This window comes from Stomoxys calcitrans, chromosome 3 (assembly GCF_963082655.1).
Source record: "Stomoxys calcitrans chromosome 3, idStoCalc2.1, whole genome shotgun sequence".
Classification (NCBI taxonomy): Eukaryota; Metazoa; Arthropoda; class Insecta; order Diptera; family Muscidae; genus Stomoxys; species Stomoxys calcitrans.
In genome coordinates, this window is record NC_081554.1 from 17803639 (window position 1) to 17816338 (window position 12700).

Genomic DNA, 12700 nt, shown 5'->3' on the forward strand with positions numbered 1-12700 from the left:
GTCTTTTCTCCATTTACTGCCAGACCCATTTTCACTGACTCTCTTTCGAGTCTTTCAAAGGCCGCAGTTACTACTTCCGATGACCGACCTATGATATCGATATCGTCGGCATAGGCGAGTAGCATGTGCTCTCTTGTGATTAGTGTGCCATATCTATTCACTTCTGCATCTCGTATAATCTTCTCCAGCAGGTTTAATATCCTGCTGGAGAAGATTATACGAGATCACACGATAGGCTGTCTCCTTGTCTGAAACCTCGTTTGGTATTAAATGGTTCGGAGAGATTCTTTCCTATTCTTACTGAGGAACGCGTATCAGCAAGTGTCATCCTGCAGAGTCTTATTAATTTTGCAGGGATACCAAACTCAGACATGGCTTGAAATACCTTTGAACGTAAAGGAGTATCGAAGGCGGCTTTGTAGTCAACAAAGAGGTGGTAGGTGTTGATTTGTCCTTCTCGGGTCTTTTCCAGGATTTGGCGCAGTGTGAATATCTGGTCTAGGGTGGATTTACCTGGTCTAAAGCCGCATTGATAGGGCCCAATTATCTCATTGACTTTAGGGTTTAATCTTTCACACAGTACGCTCGAGAGTATCTTGTATGCGATGGGGAGGAGGCTTATTCCTCTGTAGTTGGCACATTCCGTCTTGTCTCCTTTCTTGTGTACGGGACATATTAGTATGCTGAGGTTCCAATCACCGGGTATGCGTTCTTCTAGCCAGATTGCGCAGATAAGCTGATGCATACGCCTTATCAGCGTGTCGCCTCCGGTCTTAAATAATTCAGCGGGTAACCCGTCGGTTCCTGCTGCCTTGTTGTTCTTTAGTCGGGTTACTGCTACTTGGACCTCATTTTGACTAGGAAGTAAACATTCTATACCATCATCAGGGATTGGTTCTGCGGTATCCTCTTCGCCGCCAACATCGGACACTAGCAGTTGGGTAAAATGTTCTTTCCATATCCTCAGCATGTGGTCTGTGTCAGTTACCAGATTTCCTTCTTTGTCTCTGCAGGAGGATGTGCCTGCACCAAAGCCATCGGTTTGGTTTCCTTTTTCTTTCTGCGGAATAGACGTTTCTCCTCTCTCCTTTTCTCCCGATACCTCTCCTTCATCTGGCGCGTTACTACTGATTGCAGGGTTGCTCTATATGCCGCATTCTTGGCTTCAGTAGAATCTCGACACTCTTGGTCGTACCATAGGTTTTTTGGAGGAGGCTTCCGGTACCCAAGTACGGATTTCGCGGCATTTTCCATGGAGTGGGCAATAGTTTGCCACTGCGCCCTTATATAATCGGAACAAGGAGAGCTTTCATGAAACAGTTGGGTCAGTCGAGTGGAGTATGCCGCTGCCATTTGTTGTGTTTGCAGCTTTTCAATGTCCAGCCTTCATGCAGTGTCAGATCGTACTTTCCTCGCCATGTTCAAACGGGTGCGAACCTTTGCTGCAACAAGGTAATGATCCGAATCTATATTCGCTCCACGGATCGATCGTACATCTAACACGCTGGATGAATGCCTTCCATCTATCACAATGTGATCAATTTGGCTTCTCGTGTTTTGATCGGGTGACAGCCATGTGGCTTTGTGAATATTTTTATATTGAAATCTTGTGCTACTAACTACCATGTTTTTTGCCGCGGCGAAATCTTTATGTACAGTAAAATGGCCATAAGGGCAATTATAACCAGGATTAACAAGGAGGTAAGGTCTTGTCTAGCATGTAATCAAAGGTTTCAATTTACTTCGGATATATTCGTGAAATTTAGCTGCATATTTTCTTAAATCATTCTTTAAATGATGAAATTTACCAAATTCGTTCCTTTTTAAAACCATTGGATATTTTCCAAATACTTTTGTGTTAATAATTGCAGTAATCACACTAGGAGAAGCAAAATACTCTTCATCAGATGTTAAATATCGGCGCCGATTCTCACATTCAGTGCGTTATAGACAAACTTTCTACTTGCATGAAAATAAGCGCCTATAAGCTAGTCACGGCGCCGTTCGGCATCAGCGCGCTCTCTGAACGCACCCTAAGGCAAAAACTGGACCCTGTGTGAAGTGAAAATCCGACATTACCATGTACTCGTATAACTCCTAAGGGCTGTTATGTATGGCACTGCACTTCTAGAGTTCTGGTACTTGTGATGCGGATGATGTTTTGTGTAGCCAGCTGCTGTTTTTGAACCAACCTCAGACTTTCCATCTATAGAGCTGAAACACATCTTGAGCTTTATCTGCTGACTCTTTACCCAAGTGGATAAAAGTGTTTCGCCCTTTTCTCTCGGTGCAATTTGCCAAGAAATCCGTTTGCAAATTGAAATCTTGTATTGGCAATAAAAATGCCCGAAACAGGTTCACATCTGTAACAAACGATGTAAACAATCGTTGCAAAAAAAAATTTCCCCCACTTGACATAATAAAGTTTTGAAATTGCATGAATTTAGAACACGTTTCTTTTTGTCAAATAGAGCCATGCATAGGAAAAGTCTTAGAAGCATAATTATACCCTCCACCATGGGATGGGGGTATACTAATTTCGTCATTTTGTTTGTAACACCTCGAAATATGCGTTTAAGACCCCAAAAAGTATATGGATTCTTGATCGTCATGTCATTTTAAGTCGATCTAGCCATGTCCGTCCGTCCGTCCGTCCTGTCTGTCTGTCGAAAGCACGCAAACTTTCGTAGGAGTAATGCTAGCCGCTTGAAATTTTGCACAAATATTTTTTATTAGTGTAGGTCGGTTGGAATTGTAAATCGGCTAAATTGGTCTATATTTTGATATAGCTTACATATAAACCGATCTAGGGTCTTGACGTCTTGAGCCACTAGAGGGCGCAATTCTTATTCGATTTTATTGAAATTTTTTACGTAGTGTTTTGGTGGCACTTTCACCAACTACGCTAAGTATGGTTTACATCGGTCCATGTTTTGATATAGCTGTCATATAAACCGAACTTGGGTCTTGACTTCTTGAGCCTCTAAAGGGCGCAATTCTCGTCCGATTTAACTGAAATTTTGCACGTAGTGTTTTGGTATCACTTCCAATAACTACGCTAAGTATGGTTTACATCGGTCCATGTTTTGATATAGCTGCCATAAAAACCGAACTTGGGTCTTGACTTCTTGAGCCTCTAGAGGGCGCAATTCTGGTCCGATTTAACTAAAATTTTGCACGAAGTGTTTTGGTAGCACTTTCAACAACTAATCGGTTCATAATCTGGTATAGCTGTCATATAAACCGATCTGGGATCTTGACTTCTTGAGCCGCTAGAGCGCGCAATTCTAATTCTATTTGGCTAAAATTTTGCATGAGGTGTTTTGCTATGACTTCCAATAACTGTGCTAAGTATGGCGCAAATCGGTACATAGCCTGATATAGCTGCCATATAAACCGATCTGGGATCTTGACTTCTTGAGCCTCTAGAGGGCGCAATTCTCATCCGATTTGGCTGAAATTTTGTACAAGGGCTTCTCTCATGACCTTTAACATACGTGTATAGTCTGAATCGATCAATAGCTTGAACCAGCTCCCATATAAACCTATCTCCCCAATTTGCTTCTTGAGCCCCTACAAGGCGCAATTCTTATCCGAATGAACTGAAATATTGGGTTGCCTAAAAAGTAATTGCGGATTTTTTAAAAGAAAGTAAATGCATTTTTAATAAAACTTAGAATGAACTTTAATCAAATATATAATTGCCATTTTGTTCGATAACCTTTTGCCATCTTCCTGGCAAATTTAGTATTCCACGCTCATAGAACTTCTGGCCTTTATCTGCAAAAAACTGAACCAAGTGCGATTTTATAGCCTCATCATTGCCGAAAGTTTTACCATTTAAGGAGTTCTGCAAAGATCGAAATAAATGGTAGTCTGATAGTGCAAGGTCAGGGCTATATGGTGGATGCATCAAAAGTTCCCAGCCAAGCTCACTCAGTTTTTGGCGAGTGACCAAAGATGTGTGCGGTCTAGCGTTGTCCTGGTGGAATATGACACCTTTACGATTGAACAATTCTGGTCGCTTCTCTTTGATGGCTGTATTCAATTTGCCCAATTGTTGACAATAAACATCCGAATTAATCGTTTGGTTCCTTGGAAGCAGCTCAAAATATACCACACCCTTCCAATCCCACCAAACAGACAGCATAACCTTCTTTTGGTGGATATCAGCCTTTGAAGTGGTTTGAGCTGGTTCACCATGCTTGGACCATGATCGTTTTCGACTAACGTTGTTGTAAACAATCCATTTTTCATCTCCATTTATGATTCGTTTTAAAAACGGATCGAATTCATTGCGTTTAAGGTGCATATCACAAGCGTTGATTCGGTTTGTTAAATGAATTTCTTTCAATACATGTGGTACCCATATTAAAATTGACGCCAAACAAACAATTGTAAACAAAATTTCGCGCACTTTTTTTCTAAAGCAAGCTAAAAGTAACAGCTGATAACTGACAGAAGAAAGAATGCAATTACAGAGTCAGAAGCCGTTGAAAACATTTGTCAACGTCGACTATATTACTACTATATTACCGACAATTACTTTTTGGGCAACCCAATATTACACAATGACTTCTACAATGTTCAGCATTCATATATGGTCCGAATCGGACTATAACTTGATATAGCTCCAAAAGCACAACAGTTCTTATTCATGATTCTATGTTTGTCTAAAAAAAGATACCGCGCATAGAACTCGCCAAATGCGATCCATGGTGGAGGGTATATAAGATTCGGCCGGGCCGAACTTAGCACGCTCTTACCTGTTGTACATTTAAAATAGCCCCATTAGGAAACACGGCATACCAAATCTGGCCACTTCGGGCATCTTTGGTCTAAGCCTTAAGCAAAGATCAATGCTGACGGATGCTTTTGCATTCTAACTAACATGGGATAAAGGGGAGACATAAGCAGTTGCAGCCAGGGACAGGTGGTTTCAAACAAACGTTTATTGTATCACGAGATTATTAATTGTCGTTTTCTTCATTTAAAAGTGTTTTGATGCCAATTTGATTGATCGTTTGTTATTTTTCGTATTGGCTACAATGTTTGAATGGCTTAAACTTGGTTGGCAATTGAATGGTCAACATTCATTTAAATCTGGCCATTTGACCATTCAGAGGTGGTAAGTGGTGGTGCAAAGACACAGTGAGAGGGAGAGAAAGGGGGCGGTGCCAAAGATTGCAATCGATATTGATTGCGATATGATTTATTTTGCACAATCTATAAATGAGACATTGTATTGTTTGAATTCAATTTCAATTGTTCTTAGATCACCTATGCATAATTAAAACATTAAAAATAGATCATTGTGAATGTCTAAAGACGGACGGACAGACAGACAGAAAACTACCAGCGAAAGGGGGGGCCCCCCAACATATAGTTGGTTAAAAAGCTTAGAAGTTTTGGTTTGTTCTCTTCTTATCACAATGCTCATTATCGCTTTGATTTACTATTCATGTCCCAGCATTCCATTAATGTCAGTTGAACTGACAAAATGTCTATCAGTTCATCTGTCCGTCCATCTGTCGGACCTTCTAACACCAACCAGAGGCGGATGAGAAATTCTTAGAGAAGGAGTTTCTTTCGCTCCCTCCGCACAATGGCCATTCTATGGAATTATGATATGATTTAATTTGAATTCTATAGCCTGCCACCACCATTCACTGGCCATTTCAAACACCTTTTTGCTTATTGGCTAGCTGGCACCCGGTATGGGGTGGCACCTTTTGCATTTTATGATGATTGAGCATTTATCGCCGTGGCTCGCTTTGATATGTATCTAGCATTTATTAATTTGTTTTATTAAAATTTATTAAATGCTTCCATAAGTTGTTTATCAACACAACATTGTTGGACTGTTTGTTTGTTTGTTGGTGGTGGCTGTTTACTTTTTGTCGAGTAATGCACAATAATTATTATTTTTGAAATCAACTCAAATAAATCGGATTTGTTTTACTCGCCCTCCTATTCAATTGAAAACAAAGTTGAAAGTGTTTCTTATTTTGTTGTGACATGTTGTATTGAAGGGAATTTTTGTGGAGTGGCTAGGTTGTGACGTTTGAAAAATTACATCATTAGGCCAGGATGCGTACAGGAAATTTTGCGAAATGAAAGAAAAAGTAGGTTTTTCTTGAAGCATTGAAGTTTGGAATCACTACGATGGGAATTACTGATGTTAGGTTGTCTAGCCAAAGATAAACAAGAAAAAGCCCGTTGAGTTCGGCCGGACTGAATCTTATATACCCTCCACCATGAATCGCGTGGTACACCATCGGATGGGGGTATACTAATCTAGTCATTCCGTTTGTAACAACTCGAAATATTGATCTGGGACCCCATTAAGTATATATATTCTGCATCGTCTCGATATTCTGATTCGTTCTAGCCATGTCCTTCCGTCTGTCGAAATCACCATAGCGGTCGAACGCGTAAAGCTAGCCGTTTAAAATTTTGCACAGATACTTAATATTGATGTAGGTCGTTGGAGATTGCAAATGGGTCCATATCGGTTCAGATTGAGATATAGCTCCCACATCCCACCGATCTCCCTATTTAATTTATTGAGCCCCTGGAAGCCGCAATTTTTGTCCGATTTGGCTGAAATTTTCAATTTTTATGACTTACAACAACTATCGTCAAAATCGGCCAAGAACCTGATATAGCTCCCATATAAAACGATCTACCGATTTGATTTCTTGAGCCCCTGGAAACCTCAATTTTCATCCGATATGGCTGAAATTTTAAACATTGTGTTCTATTATGACTTCCAATAACTGTATTAAGTACCGTCCAAATCGGTCTATAACCTGATATAGCTCCCATATATACCGATCCCCCGATTTAACTTCTTGAGACTCTACTTGGCTGAAATTTTGAACATTGTGTTCTGTTATGACTTCCAATAACTGTATTAAGTACCGTCCAAATCGGTCTATAACCTGATATAGCTCCCATATATACCGATCCCCCGATTTAACTTCTTGAGACTCTACTTGGCTGAAATTTTGAACATTGTGTTCTGTTATGACTTCCAATACCTGTGTCAAGTACCGTCCAAATCGGTCTATAACCTAATATAGCTTTCATATAAACCAATCTCTCGATTTAACTTCTTGAAACTCTGGAAAGCCTCAATTTTCATCCGATTTGGCTGAAATTTTGAACATTGTGTTCTGTTATGACTTCCAATACCTGTGTCAAGTACCGTCCAAATCGGTCTGTAACCTGATATAGCTCTCATATACACCGATCTTACGATTTGACTTCTTGAGCCCCTGGAAGCCACAAATTTAGTCCGATTTGACTGACATTTACCATGCGGTGTTCTCTTATAACTTCCCAGAACTGTGTTAAGTACGGTCCAAATTAGCCTATAACCTGATATAGCTTTCATATAAACCAATCTTTAGATTTAACTTCTTGAGACCCTGGAAGCCTCAATTTTCGCTCTCATATATTTCGACCTCTCGGTTTGACTTTTTGAGCCCCTGGAAGCCACAATTTAGTCCGATTTGGCTGAAATTTAGCATGCGGTATTCTCTTATGACTTCCAATAAATTTCAATGAAATCGGCTTGCACCCTCTAGAGGCTCAAGAAGTTAATTCGAGAGATCGGTTTGGGAGCTACATCAAGTTATGATTTCGATCATACTTAGCGTAGATCTTGGAAGTCAAAGTAAAACTTTACGTTCAAATTTTTAGCCAAATCGGATAATAATTGCTCCAATAATTGCTCAAGAAGTCAAGTCGAGAGAACGATTTATATGGGAGCTATATCATAATATGAACCGATTTGGCCCATTTACCGAACCGACTTACACTAATATCCGAACACACCTAAACCCTCGAAACGGACGGATATAGCTAAATCGGCTGTGAATGTCAAGACGATGAAGAATATAAGTGTTTACGGTACTCTTTTTATTGGGTTGCCCAAAAAGTAATTGCGGGTCACAAATGGATATTTCGATGTGTTGCAAACGAAAGGACAAAATGAATATACCCCATCCTTCGGTGGTGGGTATAAAAAAAATCACCGATCAATGAGCTCGTCTCGAAAGAGAAACAAACGAAAATTGTAAAATGAAAGTTGTTTTGTTATTTGGACAATGTATTGGGTTGCCCCAAAAGTAATTGCGGATTTTTCATATTGTCGGCGTTGACAAATTTTTTCACAGCATGTGACTCTGTAATTGCATTCTTTCTTCTGTCAGTTATAAGCTGTTACTTTTAGCTTGCTTTAGAAAAAAAGTGTAAAAAATCTATATTTGATTAAAGTTCATAATAAGGTTTATTAAAAATGCATTTACTTTCTTTTAAAAAATCCGCAATTACTTTTTGGGCAACTCAATATATGGTTCCGCTCGGTTTTCATTGGGTTTTAGCTGCCACAAAGACCAATATTCTGTTTTAGAAGCTTAAGCAGAGAATAGCATTTATTGGACCACTCGATGTCCGTGTCGAGTTTGGTCCAAACCGGACCATATTTCGATAAAGCTGCTAAGGGTTCTTAAATGATGCATTTTTCACCGGATTATAACAAAAGCTGGTTAGCAGATATGGTGGGTATCCAAAGTTCGGTCGAACTTAATGCCTTTTTACTTTTTTATTTATAGCTTAACGAATAACGCAGATCATTTTGTTGAGGGCGATTTTTTAAATTCAATTCAAATTATTGCATTTTATTATCAAAATGCGTGCTCTGTTAAGAAAGTTCATCGCGCGCTGCATCCATTTAGGGTAGGTAAAAAAGCTGAATTGTCAATTTTAGTATGAAGATCAGCCTGAAGCATTGCAGGAGCTAGCATAGCATCTACACAAAGTCACACTTTGATGCGGATTATGGGCTGGTGGCATCATTGGGCCGTACTTCTTCATAGAAGATGCGAATCGTAACGTAACTGTGAATAGTGAGCGCTATCGTGTGATGATATTCACTTTTTTTTTGCCAAAATAGAGCTCGACTTAGGTTAGGTTAGGTTGAAAAGAGGGTGCAGATACTAATCCGCCAATTTCACTATGGACATCCACCCAAGCCAGTAATCGGCTTGTTGTGCGCTCCAAAAAAAAAGTAACCTCGAAAAAGAATATCAAAGTTAGGAATACCGTGCTATTTACAAAATCCTTAATTGTTTTCTTTGCCACTCCCCTAAGTTGGTTCAAGTCTGGTATAGTGTCCCCGCCTAAGAGCCGGTAACTGTTAGATGCGAAAGTCGGACAATGACAAAGGAAATGCTCCAACGTCTCATCATCTTCCCCGCATGCCCTACATATGCTATCACTTGCCGCACCGATTTTACACAAGTGAAGTCGTAGTTCTATGTGTCCTGTCATGATACCAATAACTATACTGAACTCCTTCTTACTTCCTTACATTAATAGCCTCTTCTTGCTATGGATCCCCTGCTATGGATCCCCCATAGCACTTTCGTTGTTATACCCACCGTTTCGCTGTTCCACAGTGTTGCTACTACGTCGACCCGAAAGGCTTCGGGTTAACCAAGTTTATTGATGGAAGTCCTTTGCCCTTCACCGCCAAATCGTCTGCCCCTACACCGTTATGGCCCGGCACCCGAACGATGAGCATTTTGCCATACTCGTAGAAGACGTTAATCTCCCTCTTATACTGCAAGACTTTTCGTGACCTTACCGTCCTGTCCGTAAAGAAGTTAAAATTTGACGTCCTTGCATTAGCACTACATCACTTCATGCATTTCGTGATCACCCGGATCTTCGCCTGCAGGACCGTATAATGGTCAGGCAGTTAAAACAGATCGCAGTCCCTGAGTTCTCAATATAGACCCCCAGGCCCACTTGTCCTCTAGATTTGATCCATGCGTGCAACATGATCTTCCAGATGGCAATACTAGGGTTCCATCAATCCAAGTCTGTGCCGCTGGCAGCAGTACCTCGCATGGCATGTGTTTCAACAAGACGGTGCCACATGCCACACAGCACGCGAAAAAATGGACTTATTGAAAGGCGAGTTCGGGACCGGTCAATTGGCTACTTAGATCGTGCGATTCAACGCCTTTAGACTATTTTTTCTAGGGTTATGTTAAAGCTCTTGTCTATACGGACAAGCCCCCTTCAATTGACGCATTGGAAGACAACATTGAAGCATTTATTAGTGAGATACCGGCCGAAATATTGGAAGGAGTATGGCAAAATTGGACTAAACGGATGGACCAGTCACGATCAACATTTGCATGAGGATTTGGTGTGGTCGTAAGGGGGCATAAATTTACTTCACATACAAAATTTAAACCAAATCGGATGAAAATTGAGCTATTTAGACGCCCTGTGTTTTCTTTTATCATCCGCCCTTCCGTCTGTCTCTCGAAAGTAGGATACTTTGAATTCATGAGCACCAAGAAGGCAAAGGCCTCAAAAAATTTAGCAGAATTTTTCCACAATGCCTTCAATAAAGACTTCCATGTCTAGATATGGTCCAAATCGATAAAACCTAATATAGCTCCTACATGCATAAATCAATATCCAGATTTGATTTCTTGAGAACTTGGAGCCGATTTACTTTTTTTTTTCGAAGATGGGCTATATCGGACTATATCTTGATATAGCCCCCATATAGACCGAACCGCCGATTCAGGGTCTTAGGCCCATAGAAGCCACATTTTTTATCCAATTTCGCTGGAATTTGGGATACTGAGTTGTGTTAGGCCCTTCGTCAATTTGGCCCAGATCGGTTTAGATTTGGATATAGCTGCCATATAGACCGATCCTCCGATTTAGGGTCTTAGGCCCACAAAAGCCACATTTATTATCCGATTGTAATGAAATTCGGGACAGTGAATTGTGTTAGGCCATTCGACATCTTTCGTCAACTTGGCCCAGATCGGTCAAGATTTGGATATAGCTGCCATATAGACCGATTTGTTGATTTAAGGTTTTGGGCCCATAAAATACTCATTTATTGTCCGATGTCGCCGAAATTTGGAACAGTGAGTTAAGTTAAACCCCATGACATACTTCTGCAATATCGCACAGATCGGGCCAGATTTAGATATAGCTGTCATATAGACCGATATCTAGGTTTTAGGTTTTGGGGCCATAAAAGACGCATTTGTTGTCCGATGTCGCTGAAATTTGAGACAGTGAGTTCAGTTAGGCTCTTCGACGTCATTCTTCAATTTTGCCCAGATCGGTCCAGATTTGAATATAGCTGCCATATAGACCGATCTCTTGATTTAAGGTTTTGGGCCCATAAAAGAGGCATTTAATGTCCGATTTCGCCGAAATTTGGGACAGTACTTTGTGTTAGGGTCTTCGAAATTTTTCTGCAACTTGGCCCAAATAGGTCCAGATTTGGATATAGCTGCCATGTAGACCGATATCTCGATTTAAAGTCTTTGCCCCTTAAAACGCGCATTTATATTCCGATTTAAATGAAATTCGACACAGTAACTTATGTTAGGCTTTTCGACATCCGTGTCGTATATGGTTCAGACCGGTTTATATTTAGATATAGCTACTGTACTTATAAGCATCCAAATCGGAACATATTTTGATATAACTGATATGGGACATAAGGTATGAAATTTTCACCAAATTTTGATGAAAGGTGGTCCTGCCGAACTTAACGCCTTTTTACTTGTTTTAATTTCCTTTTTGGTCCATAGATGTCAACTATCAATTTTAAACATTTCAGGTAGTTGAATTTTTATGCGTCATCTGAGTTGTAATTTCATAAAATGTATCCAAAACCCTCTTTCGGCAACCATTCTAAGCTTTAATTTGGCTATACAAATAAATGAAGCCAGAAAAAACAAAAGACTTAAGACACATGCACCCAACAATGCAGTACCCGCAACATTTGAATATATTTTCCGAATTTCATCATAAAACTTCGAAAAAGTGACTCAACATTGATAAACATCGTTAAAGTAACACCTGTATATGTATGTTGCTCTTAAAAAAAAAATCAATTAGTTAATGGTGGCGGCGGTGGTGGTGGTGGTGGTGTTATACACAAGTAATTGGTGCAAAACTCCAAAGAGTACTTACTGCCATTTGGCTTTCGCATTGGATTGTAAACCATGTTTGAGATTAGTAATCGTTTCAAGTGTCAAAAAATTCTTATTAAACTCAAATGGAAATTATGTATGTAAGTTGATATATGTATATTGTCAATAGCTGACCAACCAGTCTGCGGGGTTTATTTATTTATCTATTTTCGTCTGTTTTGTTGGTGTGCATACTTTGTTTAAAGTTTCTTTAAATTTTCTGTAAGAAGAAAAATGATTTTATTGCCACAAATTGAAGGCCAAAACTCAAATGAAATCCAACCTGTGTTAGGGGGGGCTTTGTGTTGGCCATAAACTGACAGCAAAAAAGAAGCAAAGCCAAAATCGATACATATTGAAAATCAGCAGGCCACAGTGTACTGAGGAGCAGGGTAATTATCTATATATCCATGATAATGGGTAATGAACATTTAGGAACAAAGCCACCCAAACCATTAGAACTGACACTGATTGAAATAAAAATTAATTAGTTTTGTCTATTCGTCTGCCAGTTGAGCAATGTGAATGGACACATGTTAATAAATGATATACATACTGATATTGATTTTTTTTTAAATCAAATAATGTGATTGGTATTTCCTTTCCTTTCCATTTCAGGGCTTAAAACTCAATTAATGAACTGTTAACAATGCTCGTAATAAAATCCGAAA

General features: G+C 39.7%; 1 long non-coding RNA gene across 1 annotated transcript; it reads right to left on the reverse strand.

Annotated features, from left to right (window-relative positions):
* Positions 1-11800: 11800 nt before the first annotated feature.
* Positions 11801-12490, reverse strand: LOC106080949 (uncharacterized). Its single transcript, XR_009397830.1, has 3 exons — positions 12313-12490; positions 12169-12249; positions 11801-12110 (listed from the first exon to the last, which is right to left on the reverse strand). It is a non-coding gene; the product is annotated as an uncharacterized LOC106080949 (long non-coding RNA).
* Positions 12491-12700: the final 210 nt, after the last annotated feature.